Source organism: Colius striatus, chromosome 12 (assembly GCF_028858725.1).
Source record: "Colius striatus isolate bColStr4 chromosome 12, bColStr4.1.hap1, whole genome shotgun sequence".
Lineage (NCBI taxonomy): Eukaryota > Metazoa > Chordata > Aves > Coliiformes > Coliidae > Colius > Colius striatus.
The window spans coordinates 16,446,801-16,459,387 of NC_084770.1; the positions used below are offsets into that span (position 1 = coordinate 16,446,801).

At 42.6% G+C, this 12,587-nt stretch overlaps 1 protein-coding gene across 7 annotated transcripts in view; it reads right to left on the reverse strand.

Moving 5' to 3' along the window:
• LOC104563421 (calcium-activated potassium channel subunit beta-2) overlaps positions 1–12,587 on the reverse strand; it is a 146,585-nt gene that overhangs the window by 33,156 nt on the left and 100,842 nt on the right. Inside the window, exon 1 of one of the 7 annotated variants that reach the window (XM_062005593.1) lies at positions 5,411–5,431. The exons of the other annotated variants lie outside the window; for them this stretch is intronic. The gene's annotated coding sequence lies outside the window, so the exon portion shown is untranslated. Of the gene's footprint in view, positions 1–5,410; positions 5,432–12,587 lie in introns of those variants that run through there. 7 annotated transcript variants of the gene reach the window in all.

Sequence of the window (12,587 nt, forward strand, 5' to 3'; positions counted from 1 at the left end):
TGCCAGCTTTCAGAGCTGGTCTAACCCCTGTCCTCAGCCATCTCCCATTGTCACCTTTGCTAGATCTTCTGCCAAGAAGCCTCACAGTTTAACTCTGTTTCTGTAAAAGTGGTTTTTTTCTTGCTTCTTTTAAACATAGTGCTCAACACACCTAGGTCACTTCTTGATCTCCCTCTCCTTTCCTGTTTGCCCGGGTTTTTGTGTCTTTCCACTCTGTTCTTTCTTGCCACCACCCAGCTCTGTTCTCTTGGCACTTACTGCCTGTGTTTGGTGCCTATCAGGGCACCTCTGACAACTTCAGCAGTGCTGCATTGACTTGTACCAGTAACACAACTGTGCTGTGACCTCTGCAGTCAGGTCAGATGTTTGGCTTTGTGTCTATGTGGCTGTACCAGGGAACTCTAAGGTTCAGGCTGCTGCCAAACTCCTATTCTCTCAAGTTCCTGGTGTGCTCAGGCTGCCTATGGGGAGAGGAGGCATTTGATTTCTGGGATGAGCCAAGTGAAGTACAAACAATGCTGATTCACATCAGATCTTCCCAGAAACAATGCACCAGATTTATATCTGTTTTACTGCATTGAGACTGCAATGGAGCCTATTTCTGCATTTTAGGAAAAGTTTAAATCTTTCTGGCAAAACCTGATGAATTTTGCCTGAAGGACTCAGTCTTCCAGCCTAAATCAATTCTTTTTTTTTCAGATTGTAATTTTTTTGCATGCTCTTAATATTTTCATGTACAATATACAAGATAAAATTGTACATGCCTTATGACCTTTTCTCCCCAGAAATCAGGGCTGTTGCCATTCCTTATTTAAAATCAAGCAAAGCATTGCTGTTCACAACTTTACAGAGCAAATTATAATGCACTGAAAGAGTTGGGGCAGCACCTGCTCTAAACCTGCCTTTATACTTTTGTCTGAGCAACACCTGAAATTAAACTAGAGCATTCTGTGAGTTGTCCAGGGCTGCAGGTGGCCTTTCTCTACTGCTGTAACCAGAACTGGGCAGCTGGGGCTCCTGGACTTCATCAAGCCTTGAAGAAGAATTTAAATATTATTTTCAAGATAAGCTACAGTGTAGGATAGGCAGGACTCAAAGCCTACCATATGGTTATCAGCCTGAACCTTGCACTGATGAACTGACTGGTGGTGGTGGTGGTTGACCCATCCCATCCCATCCAATGATAGCCTGGGATTTTGCTGTCCAGCCATGGAAATCACATGTATGCACATACCCATGCTGCTCCTGTGCTCTCCCCTGGGCTGATTTGAATAGCAATGCTCAGACTTAGCTTTGTGCTGTCATTTTAAATTCATATATATATTTTTTTAAATCTAATGTTACTTCTGCTTTCTAGGCCTTGCTCATCTCCTTTGAGCTGGATGTTGCTTATCTGTTCTCTTGTCTGCCACCTCTGAAATTATCCACTGTTTGCACGCTCTTCCCCCTTCTTGGAATTACCTTTGCAGAAATGCACATGAACAGCTATTCTTTGGGTCAGCATTCAACTAGTTTTAAATAATGCATTTCTATTTCCTGGGGTTTTATTCATTTATTATTATTTATAGTGAATCTTTTCCCTGAGTGTTTGTATTGATTCTGATAACTCTGTCAGGGGCTTATCTGTATAAATAGATCAATAGCTTTTGGCCTGTGCTTGCTGAAGCAATAGACTGAGAGGCTTGCTTTGAACTTGAAAGCTTCTGCACTGAATTTATTAGTATAGCAAACTATTACAAAAGTATAATCCATAAAATTACTTCAATGGCATGCTAAAGTAAGTGAATTTTGTACCTTTTCTTCCTGGCCAGTTGTATTTAAGCAGTTACCAATCTTACACCTCCTTTTTCCATGACAGATACACTGAGCTCATCAGGGGAAAAGGACACTACTGACATTGTAATGACACTAATTTCAGAGCTGACAGAGTTGGATTAATTGCTGGTCCCAGAAGACAAGAGTGTGTGGATCATCCTGGGCTTCTCCAAGGGACTAATTTAAAGGGAGGATCTAATAGGAATCAACCTCTCATCTCAAATGAGAGATGCTCCTTTCTCTTAAATGGCAGGAAAACAAACCCTCTGCTAATCTGATCCATATTAAAATCAGGCACAAGCTATTTCTATTAATTTCTATTTCTAGCTTGCTCAAGGAAAGACCTCTTTGTGCTCTCTTCCTCCAAATCCATTTTGGGCTAAGTGAAAAAAACATAGCTCCACAAAATCTGTGTGGAGCCACCAGGAACGCAGCAAGATAATAGTGTGGCAAGATAAAGGGGATTAAGATTACTTCTGGGCTTTTTAAGGAACAGGAGGTGAAAAAGTTAATGGAACACTCAACTGGGACACATTGCTGGGACCTGTAAAAAGTGATAGACAGAGATAGCTGGGGGCACAGCAGTGCGTTGTATGAAATACCATTGCGTGGCCAGCCTTTGCCATGTATGTTGAAGCCCACTGAATTCCTCCTGAATTATGGCACGGAGCATTTAGGAGCTGTGGGTAATGATGCTGATCATTTCCAGCTGATGTGTGCAATAAGAAGTAGCTGAAGTACAATAAACTGGCCATTAGTGAAATGAGAAACACAAAGACTGGCAACACAATGGCACAATCATTGCAAGATGGGCGCCCTGTCTCTTTTCGACTATTCATGGAACCCTCTGAGGATGAGCTCAGGATTCTTATGTCGAGTCTATCTATTGATTACATCTCATTTAAGAAAGTCTGATGTTTGCCTCTCACCCACTTGTGATTTTGTGGGACCGATTTCATGCTTGTTTAATGGAGGAAAGGGCTCTGGCACCAACACAGCGGTGCCTCCTGCGCTTTGCGTTGAAGAGCAGCACATACTGAGAATCTGCTTGTATTGTTGTGGAAATTAGATGTTACTTTAATCACAGTGTCGAGTGGAATATTCTGTAGAGACAATAACAGCTGAAGACAATCCAAATCCAGTAGATGCCTGATCCAGCTTGTGTCGAACTATTGTACTTAATGGACATTGGCCTCAGCCTCAAAAGTGTGCACTTCAGATTGAATGTCTCTGCTTTTGCAGAGATCTTATTAGGTTTGCAGAGTTGGTTATTAGATTTACTCTGTGGTATGAGAACATTGCTATTCTGTTAAATTACTTTTTCAGTTAATAATATATTCTTTTTCTACAAGGCTTTTTCTTTTTACCTGTTTGCCTTCAGCTGGTTAGGGAATTCATTCTCGCTTTCTGCCTTGCATTACTACATACCGTTATCTTGCAGGATTAAAGAGCTCTCGTCCACTTCTCAAAGGAGTGCTCCATATGTTAAACTCTGTTTCTGTTCCTTGGGCAAGGTGTTCTTTTCTTTTTTTTTTTTTTTCAATTGGTGGAAGCAAGACAAGAAGAACCTCATGAATTATGAGGAAACCTAAATCAGAATAGGTTCTTGACTGCAAACTTTTCCAGGGCAAGCCTCAGCACTAACTTCTGAGGAAGCCCCTCTCATACCAGAGCCTTTTCTATCACAGCCTAAAGAAACACTTTGTGAGCCTGTTCCTAACGAAACAGATCTCCAAGACCTGAACTGTATTACATTACTTGTAGTATTTACTCCTGTAATACCAGCAGCATGCTAAGTGCTTTGAAGAGATGCTGGAAGACAAAGTTGCTGCCTAAAGGGCTTAATATTCATCTTTTATTCAAAATAAAAAAATATCCATACTTTGAGCCGGTAAGATACTGGATTAAAAAGGCTTTTCTCCTTAAATTAGCTCACAGAAATATAACCCCCTGAAGAGAGGGAAGGAGACAGCTGCGGAGGGAAGTGAGCCAGCAGCACCACCGAGTACAAAGCGACTTTCAGCTGCCTCACCCAGAGATGCACTTTTGGCCCCAGCCTGGGGTCCTTACAGACACTTTTATCCCTGAGAGTCCAGCTGGGATCAGGAGGGTCGGATCAGCTGTGCCCCCCTGCACAGTGTTCCTTGTCCTGCTCCATCTGGGACAGGAGAGCCAGGCGTGGTGTGAAGGGAATGCAGCCTTCAGCTCTGCCTGCTCAAACGGCAGCCCTTGCTATCGGAACAAAACCAGAGCGCTCTTCCCTATTGTCACAAAAGTGCACAAAGCACATTTTCTCCATTCTGATGGCTGTGCACTATTCCCAATATTTTGCCACAGTACAATTATTTGCTATTTCTATTGTGCCACATTACAGTGTCAACATTCTTTATAAAAATATAGCAAATTATTAAAAACCAGAGGACAACAAATGAACAGCATATGAAGAAATTGTTCAGAAGGGTTACCTTTCTACATCAAGTATACATGAAGTTCAGTGGAAGTTGTGGACAACAGTGGAAGTGAAACAGCACAGCGCTCAGGAAGGGAATAGTGAATGTGAGTAATACTTTTTGAGGAGAAGGCACAGCCACCATTACACATTGGTGGTTGAGAAGCAAAGCTGACAAGGGTTTTGACGCTGTAAGTTCCAGTTTGCTGTAGAATTTTAATGTGTTTCCACGTGAGTGCTATTTGGTCGGATATTGTAAGCACAGTACTGGAAAATGAGGATTAGCAAATGAGTAAATTAAACTGGAAATTGACATAAGTGCTTCAGTTGTGATGAGCTTTGCCCTCCAAGGAATTTATAATTTTTTTAAATGGTCTGTGAATTCTTATTGGGTTTGAAATTGTTCCTGTTGCAGATGCAAGACATTTTGCAAGGAAATCTGCTGGGGTTTGTTAGAACACTAAGACAACAACAGAAGAAATGTGGGTTGAAAGTGGTACAGTTTTGATTTAATGATCTCTCTTTTGTCAAATGCTCATCACAGATAACATTTCTGGCCACAACACAATGACATAAACACAACGCAAACCTCACCAAGCCACTCCCGGTTCTTAAGAAAATGTCTGTTCCTTGGACAAAAGTCTTTGCAGGGTTAATTATTTCTGAAACTCAAGCAAGACACAAAGGAAACTGCATGGGCAGATGTAGAACATAAATAAGTCTGGCTGTTAGCTGCATGGTGGGGAAATCACACTATGGCAGAGTGTGGAGGGTCCATGGTGGAGTCTGGGGTACACCGGTGTGCTCAAGCACCTGCACCAAGCACCCTGCCAACTGCACTGAGCTAAACCCACTTCCCAACAATGGCACTTTGATTAACAGAAGAGCTGGGATGCTGTGCAAACCAGCCCCATGCTGACACCAAAATGAACCAGACAGCTCGAACAGGAGAAACGGAAAAAGCAGTAAGCAATAGTAAAAGGAAATAAAGCAGGTTGTGTGGAGCCACAATGACTTTGTCTTTTCCACAAAGATCTGGATGATCTGATCTTTTTTGTATTGGTTCTCAAGCAGCATTGTAAGAATATTAGAGATAGGGGAGCAGAGATGCAGAGCAGTCTGATAACTTACCATGATAGTACCTACCCAGTCAGAATTACATCCAAGGCTTCCCTCTCTGATTTGTGAGGTTAGATCACGTTGCCTTTATCAGCAAGGTCATTTTAGCACCCACACTTAATCCAAAACCTAGTCTGATATTTGTTTAGGAGATTTGAGTAATCTCTTTAAAGGAATTAACAAGTGCTGAAGTCCTAAGGAGCAATCTTCTCTCAGCCCTTTCTGGAGCACACGGATTTGAGGTCAAAGCTAGGTGAAGGGTTTTTAAAGACAGAGTGGAAACAAATGAAATTTTTTTCAGAGCCAGGTGGGTTATGGAGAATGGAGGCACAAAGCCTGCAAATGATTGTAGGTTGTTTTTGGTGTTCAGTTGTCCAGAGGCAATCCATGATGTCCTGCACGATGCTACAGTATTGATAACATCATATGCAGGGGTTCTTGCTCTGACAGGTTTCTCCTTTGAGCCACATAAACCTGCAATCAGTGGCCAAATAACAGGTCAATGTTTTGCTGCCTTTTCCAATATCATCATATGCTGCCTGTTTCTCCTTCATGGTACAGCACTGGCCCTGGAGCTGTGTGACAGGAGCTAACTTGTAGTTAAGGGAGCGGATGGGAAAATTCAGTGAAACAGTCACTGATGCTCAAATGCCAAGCTGTTAATTTTTCACTAAGTCTTAGTCCAGAAACCAGGCACCTTTTTCCTAAGTAATTAGAAAGATAAACAGTGGACATAAAGTAAAATGTTCACTTGAGGCTCTTGGGTTAAATTTTGGGAAGGGCTCAAGAAAAGAACAAAAACCCCACAGAAGCAATGTTCCCCCAGAACTCCTATCATGTCAGGCAGAACAGTCACCTAGCAGCTTGTGGTGGTGTTGTACTATTAACCCTTACACCTTTCTCCTTCCTCAAAGGCTGATAAATTTTTATCTAGACCCAGAAACAAAGAACAACATCCTGGTCTGTGGGGGTGGATGCTCATCTCAGGCACCCTGCTGTTTCACAGCTGCCAGCAACAGATAAATTTATCAGTCGCCTGAGCCAAGGTTCACCAGATGGAATCGCAGCCCACTTAGGAGGTAACATTGGACTAATGCAGCCTCAAGAGTAGAGGTAGGCTTGGGTATTAACTCATCTCAGCTTTCAAGCTTTGGATTAAAAGAAAATTTGGAATATAACTGAGAATCTTCAGGCCAAATATCACAGACTTAAGGGTACATAATGTAGCAGTTGCGACTGGAAAGGGTGCTACAACTCACCTAGGCAAGTTTGCTATCCAAGCCATAAGAAGGTTGTTATCTTTATGTGGCTGAAAAAGTGCAAGAGCAATGATTTTACTGTAAAAACAAACAAATCTCCAATTACATCAGTGAGAAGTAATATTAAATCTCATTCTTCTACATTTGAGAGACAGGGAGGTTGAGTAATGTTTTGATATTTGGTGAAATGACAGTTTGTAGGAGCAAATGAACACAAAAAACATAGGTGATATCCATAGCAAGGCTTTTAAAATCAAAGGTAAAAGCGGTATGGTGAGTGTTGGTTACAAAAACACAATATTTGCACAAAAGACAGTAGAGAATATGGCAATATTGAAAATATTGAAATCAAGTGTTGATAAATTCAACACATCTTTGTCAGATTCCCTGTAGGAGTGAGAGGATCCTTGTCTCTAAGTCACCTGCTGCATTTACCATAGAACCATAGAAACATTTTGGTTGGAAAAGATCTTTAAGATCATTGAGTCCAACCACTAATTTCACACTGTCAAGCCCACCACTAAATCATGTCCCTCAGGACCTTGTCTACATGCCTTTTAAATATCCCCAGGGATGGGGACTCCACCACTTCCCTGGCCAGCCTGGGACAGTGTCTGACAACCCTCTCAGTGAAAAAGTTCTTCCTCATCTCCAAGATAAACCTCCCCTATTTCTTTATTAATTGAGATCCACCATTAAATCATATCCTGGTGTCCTCCCTGATGGGCAGCTGCTGCAGAGCAAGAAGGTGACAGTGGTGAGAAGGGGACACTGCGAGACTGCTCAGCCTTGGGACTCTGAGGGTGCTAAAAGCCTGACTGTAATGCAGGTCCTGACATGTCTCCTTTAAAATGAATGATGAGGACTTGCTGCAAGGCAGCCTGTCTGGACGAAAGTCAGACATGTATCAAAGGGCCTGTGCAAGCCTGGCCCACAAAACCACTGCTCCAATTCACTCAAGGACACAGTGAGCCAGTCAAGCTGTCCTGTTGGGGTGGGTGCTCTGGCATGAGTGGCAGCACTCCTGCAGATGGTCTGATGGGGCACTCATGCAGAGTGCAAGCCCTCAAGGACTAAATACTTATCATGGCACTTGAAAACTTCTATAATAAGAAAGCTTTAAAAGAAAGCAACCATCTGATTCAGGAAAGGCACTGTGCAATGATCAGCCTGTATTGCTTACCAAAGCAGCAAGATAGGGAATCAAACAAGGGGAGGAGACAGGGACTGGGCAGCCTCAACCCTGACATCTTTCAAGTTCCACAGCAGGAACTCAGCCCTCCCCATGCTTTCATGGTGATTTACATTCACAGAACAAAATCTGTCTGGCATCCACCTGAGTGTCCCCCAAATGCCCCAACAGGAGGCTGGAGCCAGAGGTCACAGCATTGAAGATGCCCATGTGCCAGGGCTGGCTGGGGCTCAGGCAAGTGACGACTTGCAGCTCCCTGTGCTTGGACAGCTGCTGGCGCTGCCTCGGGCTTCTCTTTTTCTGACACTTACAAAACTGTCTGACAGCACAATGGAGAAATTGGCTGTCCAGCTCCTACTGCGTGGGAAAATGAAATGAGCCCCCAGCCAGGGGAAGAGCAGAGGAAGGAGGCGTGTGGCATTTCCAGCTTCCTCAGTGCAGTGGACATGAGAAATGACCCCCACTGCTTAAGCCTTTACCCCTTCGATACTTTCTTCTCTTAATGCTAGAAGGAAAATCTTAAAGTCTGAAAGTGTAGTAGAAATAAATTACAGGAAGGCACACAGAGTGGAACGAGTCATTGAATGCTCATTTCTTCAGTTCAGTACATCTTGACGTATGGTTTGTTTCAGCAGAAATGTTACCAGCTCCCTGGGATCCATTCCAGATCTATTCCAGGGTGACACTGAACAGGTATTGCCTAAACTAAGGGATCTGTGAGGTTGCCAAAGGAAAACACTATGGAAAGAAATACTGGCTGCCACTTCCCAGCTTGAAAGTTTGACCCAATTTCAAAGAGAAGATTGGGCCCAATTCAGACTCCCGGTCACCATATCTTCCCATGATCAATCAGAAGAGCTCCAGGCCATGCTGGAGACCTAAGAGGCTCAGAAAGCTCAATAAAGCCTTTGGATGATTATGCAGATAGAGCCTTAATTACAAATACATAATATCTATTAGCATTATCAAAAGCCTTGTTATAGACCTGTGTAATACTCACATTTTCTCATAGCCTAAAACCACTGAGTGCTACATCAAATTCATCACTATTTGCAGAAACAAAATCAAGACATAGAAGTGCTGAAATAAAGAAACAAGAGGTACTCCTTTGGTGGCCTGTCAGAGAAAAGTCACACTAGGGTGCCAAGGAACCACATAATTTACAGGTGCAGAGTATATGTAACTGTCATGTGGATATCACACACCAGCATCTTTCTGTATGTAAGTACATCTAACTAGTTTGGTAAAAGTTAATAACCATGCCTTCCTTCTTTTTTGACCACCACATCTGCAAATTGAAGCCTTCTGTTGCCACTAGTGCAATATACATCTCAGAAATGTCTATTTCTGGTGGTAGTTTCAGAAATTACTAGGTGTTTAGTAACTGAGGCTTTGGCTGTATCATATGAGAGAAAGTCAGCAAGCAGTGATACTCAGAGTGTTATGTCATCAAGACATTTTTTGCATGATTTATCCTAATGTTATACCCCCCCCCCCATTTCCAGGATCTGTAATAATGTGAGGAAAAGTAGTGGTTTTATTTGTCCTGTGTCTATTTGAAGGCTTAGAGATAATTGTTAACATACAACATGTTACGACTGGCAAAACTATTAATATCTATCTCCTACTGCTAGTGGGGTTTTTTTTACTACCAATAATGTGTATTTTCACATGTGAGTGCAGGTATGTGATAAAGACATTCCATAGCAAGTTTGTGCAGTTTTCTCTCAGCCACAACTCCCCCCTCCCTCTGAGAAGCAAAGCCCAAGTGACTGAGCTGTGGCCTGGCCACAGGCATCGCAGAGGCAGTTCCCTTAGCAACACCAGCCACATGAAAACATCCAAAACCTCTTCTGACTCCTTCTCACTGTCCTTGAACATGTTGGTAAATCAGCGGATGCTAAACCTCTTACTTGAATTTCAGAGGTACAGTCAACATACCACAAAACAAACCCTTTTGCTTTGCTTTTGCTACTGCTTAGTAGGAAAAAAACCCCACATTTTGTTCCTAATATGTTCTCTCCAAACACTGACTGACCTCATAAACAACCAAAAATTATCTCCTAGGTCCTCATCTGATACTAATTGTCATCAGGGATCTGTTAAAGTTAATGAAACCACGGCAATTCAGAGCAATCAGCCCAGGACATGCTGCATATCTGTGGGTTCCAGGTGCTCACAATCAAGGCCAGATTAAGTGCAGATAAATAGTTCATCCAGGAGCAGCTGTTGGTGCTTTGATGTGGATAGTTCTGGGGAGCTTGTTGCTGAGCCATTTGGAAGACAGCAGGTTTTTGGAGCTGTGTGAAGTGGGAAAAGAAGTTTTCAAGCAAGTGGAGAAGTGCTGTTTGTACATCCAAGGTACTGTGTTCACTAGTCTGAAGTATTTTCTTTTTATTTGTGTATTGGCTCTTAAAATGTCTTTTAGTCCCTGCTTTCAGCTTTCTGGGGTGAAATATGTATATTGTACGGTGTCAAGGTGCCATTTTTGTGTTTACTGTAATCTGTAGTAAAGTTCAGTTCAGCTGAATGTCTGTGCTTGCCTCTTTGTGTAGGCATGCAGTCATGGAAGATCTGTGCAGAAATGAGTGTATTGATTTATGCCTATCACTGTTTGACAAGAGCAGATGGGAGTCTTGGAGTTTTATTTTAGCTGATGGACCACACTAAACACTGCCTGGTTCTGCTGATATTATGTCTGAGTTATCTTTGATTCAGCCAAGTTGTCTTTGAAGTATTGTGGAAAGTGAAAAAGAGCCAATTTTATGGGCAATAACAGAATGATATTATTTAAGCTTAAATGAGTCAGTATTTGGAAAACTCCATTCTTATTATTAAGACCTTGCCTCAGGGAGGCTTATTGGTGTTGCTTGTACCTGATTATTGCAAACCTGATTATGAAGCACAGTGTGAGCGTGGCACAGCCACAGGTTTCAGTTAGAAGTGGAGGAAGGAAATGCAAATTTGGAGAAAGCTTGAAATTATAAAGATTTGAGGTTTTGGGGAGGCTTGTTCCTGGCAGCTCTTGATGGGTTACCCAGTCCTTACCTAGGGCTGGGTATGAGGCTGTCTGATCTCCTTTTCCAAATCTGTCATGTCCTGCTGGCATCAGCAGTGTGAGGCACCTTCTCTCTTATGCTGACATTTGTCCTATGGAAGTAATGAGTGTCAGTCTGTATTTCTGTAGCATCCTCTTCTTCAGGTCAGGTAACATTCCACTGATGACACTTTTAAGGGCTGGATTTCAGCCATTTTCTTGAAGAAGCAATAGTTTGGCCATGACCCTACATCAGGGAGTCCTAGTCTTGAATGCTTACGATCAGGGATGAGGGACTTGCATTCTCCTTGCTACCTCTCCCCTTCCTTACAGCATACTCTGTATATCCAGGACTGTCTAGAGGGCCTTTGAGTATGTTAACTGTTCAATCTGACTAACTGTTCTCAGCTTGATGCCCAAACTCTGAAGCCACTTCCTCCAGTTGAACAAGTGTATATGCTCTAATCAGTGTTACTGGATAGAAGCAACATCGGTACCAGACAGCAGATCCAAGACATAGTATTGGAAGAGTTCTGGGCTAGGCTATAGGAATAGCTTCTTAAACGTAACTCTGAGGGAGTTTTTACTTGTTTTGGAGAGATTGCAGACAACTGAGAAATTAATGAATCTTTCTATCCTTGCTCCATTGTGCTGGTCAGGACTTACCCAGTTGCTTGTGGATTAAATCTGTTATTGACCATTGCATTCCTTGGCATGAGCTGAAATCTCAGCCACCATGGCCATTAATTGTGGTGAAAAGCGACACATTCATCTCACATGATGAGTTTGTCTTTGGAAGCTACATATAGTTAGTTTGATGGAGGACTGTGGCTGGGCCCCTTTATCAAGTTCCTACAAAAATGGCCAACCTGGAATGGCTGCTTTTGTGACATGTAGGTGCTGGCTGCCTGGCTGGGAACAGTACTCCAAAACAGCCATGGCTTTCTGATGCCCTGCTGAAATTTTGCTGCTTCTGGATGAGAATGTGGTTGTAATGATAAAAATGATAAATTAAACTCAGCTGATTCTTTATACTGGATTCTGGTAGAGCTTTTCTGCTCAGACTTTTTGCCTTGCTTTCTCTGACTCCTGTGACATTTAGTCACTTGCTTGTCTTTTTGATTCAACAGCACACACAGTTATGATTTGTACTGCAGGAGTAAGGATGGGAGCTGAAGCACTTTATGTGTATGCAAAGGAGACTAATGTACTTGAGGCAATGACTACACTAAAGACTACTTTAAATCCTTGAATGTGGGCCTGAGTGGAGTTTGAACAAGATGTGTGCTTATGCAATTGAGGTGAAGCTGTACTGCTTCTTGAGCACTTGCAGCACTTGATGGAGACACAGACAAGTCAGATAACTGCTATGTGGTCAACCATGCAGTCCCTAAATGGGGGGAAATTGGTACCTGTGCTGCATAGGGAGGCAGGCAGTGGGAGTCTTGTTCAGGCTGTGAACCTGCAGCCTCAGGTCCTGAGAAGTGATTGCCACTTTAGCAGCATTTGGGCTCTGTTTTGCTGGTGGTGTTGCTTTTTTTTATGAATCAGGAGGTTGCAATCAATTCCAAAAATACCAGGAGTACTGTTTGAGCCTGTGAGATCAGGAGTGGATGTGTACTTGAAGCAAAAATTTCTCAAAGCATCATTTTTTAATCACTGTAAAGGATTGGCAGAACAGGGGGCTGTTTTCCACTGAGTGAAACAGAAAACAGG